Raw genomic sequence first — 3,488 nt, forward strand, 5'->3', positions numbered from 1 at the left:
AGAGGGGCCAGGCTCCTCATCAGACTGTAAGTCCTGGAGCTTCTCAGAGCCTTCCTCTGATTCCAATGTCATTCCAGGCTCTTCCTCCTCCTCCTCCTCCTCAGACTCAGCTGCCGGATCCACGGGCTGGCGAGGAATCACAACAGAGGGATCCAGCCCCTGTAATGGACGAAGGGACAAAGCTTCGGTGCGATTCGGCACGATAGCGTCAAGGTCATGCAAAGCGTAGCACCGCTTTATACCGCACGGGTAGGGCCACACTTGGAATATTGCGTCTCGTTCTGGTCACTACGATACAAAGAAAGATGCTGAGATTCTAGAAAGAGTGCCGAGGAGAGCAACTAAGATAATTGAGGACTCTGGGAGATCATCTGTACGATGAACGCTGCCAGAACTGGGAATGTCTCGTCTAACGAAGAGAAGGACGAGGGTGACCTGAGAGAAGTCTTCCAATATTTGGGGCACTGTCATAGAAAAAGAGAGGGTTGATCTATTCTCTAAAGCACCTGAGGGTGAGACAAGAAGTAACAGGTGGAAACTGGAGAAATTTCATGCTGGTGAGAAGAATTAACAGGGAGTTAGTTGACAGCTGGCCTCCAAAAATTGTGGCTGCTCCATCACTGGAGGTTTTTAAGAAGAGATTGTCTGGAATGGTATAGGGTCTCCTGCTTGACTAGGGGGTTGGACTAGAAGATCTCTGAGGTCCCTTCCCACCCTGTTATTCTGTGTTCTTTACACCTGAGTAGGAACTTTCTTTCTAGCTTAGCAGTTTGCCTAGCCGGCCAAATCTGTCGACTAAACTGATGGAAAGAATTGTATTTAGACAACATAACGTGTCTGAAGAATTCCTCCTATGTTTGTTCCTTTAAAAAAGAAATCACCTGATCAGGTAGGCCAGGTTTATAGCAGCCTAGGGGAGGATGGGGGTGAAACAAAGGCAGCTTTCTTTGTGTTTGGATTGAAAGACTTGGAGAATCTTGTTCTCTAAGGGAAAAAGGGAGCATATGATCTCACAATAGAAAGACAAGACAGAATTCTCTGAATGAAGGCTGCATCTCTGGGATGCAGAGCCCTGGAGAACCACCAGATGGCAGTAAAGAGAGAAAGAGTAAGATTTTGCTGTCCTCTGCTGGCGATCTGGATGCTGCAGCCTAATACACCAGCTTTCTTTGAAGTTGCAGGACAGGAATAACTTATTCTAGGGGCTGTAGGGCTTCTGAAGGAAAGGGTTGTGAGGACTTAACTCACTGAGTTGGAAGGATCTTGGCAACGGATCTTGTATATTGGACATACCCTTTTCTGGTCAATTATCTTTTCTGGTTCAGAAAGATATTGTGGCAGAAATAAATATGATTGTCTACACCAGGGGTGTCAAATTGCCGGCCCATGGGCAGCATGTATCATGCTGAAACCGCCCCCACAATATTGCCGGCAATGGAAAAAAAAGTTGTGATACGTCGCGACAACTCTGGTCTACACCGAAAGCTTAACCTCCCTCCATCCCACAACTTCACATAATGGGGGGGGGGGGTTGGCTCTCTCTGTGTGTGTGTGTGTGTGTGTGTGTGTGTGTGTGTGTGTGTCTTTTGTCTGCCGTCGAAAACGGATCAAACAGAACGAATTGCAGTTTCGGTCTGAGGGAAGGAAAGAAGAGAGGCGGGGAAGCGCTACGAACAGCTGGCCCTTTGTTATTGTTATGGATCGCCACAGTCAGCCAGATGTTTAGACTGGGCTTGGCATTTTTACCCCCCTATGGAGTCTTTCCCTAGGACCTGGGATAGGCAGATGTGGAATTTTTTTTGATGGTCTTAAAGGCACCATCTCAAGATGTAAGCAGTTCTGAGTAAAGGCTGCCTTTTGCAATTGACTGCTGGTGAACTTGTCAATGCCGAAGGTGTTCAAGTGATGCTCCAGATGTTTTGGGAGGTGCCTATTGCTATGGTTACTACCTTATCATAAAATTTACTCGCCACCCGTCTTGCAGTTCAAGTCGATTCCGAGCAGTAGTACCTAAATTTGATTCCTCACTTGCTCCGTCTCAGGAGATCGGTCCTGGGATATTACCCCAGGCCAGGCCAGGCCAAGCCTGGGAAGAGGGCAAAACAAAGGCAGGGCAAACCTCACTCCAGAACAAGGAGCAGGAAACTGTTGTATCTAAGGAGGAAAGGTGGTGGGGCTTTCTGTGAAAAATGGCTGGAATTCTCAAATTTGCTTCAGAAAGTCAGGGCATTCCTAAGAAAAAAGGGCATTGTTTTATTCAGGATTTTGCGTTTAAGCAGGAGCTATTTTTCTCACTATTTGTTATTTTTTTTAAACTAGGTTTCTAGTCCTCTTCGATACAGGAGCTTGAGAAGCATCCACGTGCCTGGGAGGTGGGCCGGGCTGAGAGTGAGGGTCCAGCCTCAAACTCCTGGTCCAGCATTTTCACCATGTGCACATCACACACAGCACACAACTATATACACTACACGTACTCTCTCTCATGAAGCCTTACTACCTCTAGCCTTCATTCTCTGCCCACGCAGTCTATTTGCCAAAGATTCTATCTCTTCAAATTAATTTCTGGAGTCTAATTTGTAAAGCCTACTAATTACAGTATGGCCAAGCACTACCGCCACCCTGTGGCCTGCTGGAGACATTGCATTTTTTGCAACTTAGGTTTTAGTTTCTCTCTCTCTCATCTATATTTATCCTTCATGTCATATCTATCCATCATCTATCATATCTATCCATCCATCCATCTTCTATCTAGCTATCATGTATCCATCACCTATCTGTCTGTCTAATCTATCTATCTATCTATCTATCTATCTATCTATCTATCTATCTATCTATCTATCTATCTATCTATCTTCTAGCTAGCTATCATGTATCTATCACTTATTTATCACCTATCTATCATCTATCACCTGTCTATCTAATCAATCAATCAATCTTCTAGCTAGGAATCATGTATCTATCACCTATTTATCACCTATCTATCATCTATCGTCTGTCTGTTTGTCTATCTTCTAGCTAGCTATCATGTATCTATCACTTATTTATCACATATCTATCATCTATCACCTGTATATCTAATCAATCAATCAATCAATCTAGCTAGGTATCATGTATCTATCACCTATTTATCACCTATCATCTATCCTCTGTCTATCTATCTATCTAATCTATCTTCTAGCTAGCTAGCTAGCTATCATGTATATCATCTATCACCTATCTAATCAATCAATCAATCTATCCTCTAGCTATCATGTATCTATGACCTATTTATCACCTATCTATCATCTATTAATAATAATAATAATAATAATAATAAATTTAATTTATATGCCGCCCTTCTCCCGACGGGACTCAGGGCGGCGCACAACATATTTAAAACAAAACATAAATACATTCCCCCCCGATAAAACCGAATTAAATCAAATTTTAAAGTTGTGTCTCTGTCAAATTGTTAAAAAATAAACCCCAAATAAAATCCTCCCTAGGTC

This window comes from Protobothrops mucrosquamatus, unplaced genomic scaffold (assembly GCF_001527695.2).
Source record: "Protobothrops mucrosquamatus isolate PMUCROS unplaced genomic scaffold, P.Mucros_1.0 scaffold4292, whole genome shotgun sequence".
Taxonomy (NCBI): domain Eukaryota; kingdom Metazoa; phylum Chordata; class Lepidosauria; order Squamata; family Viperidae; genus Protobothrops; species Protobothrops mucrosquamatus.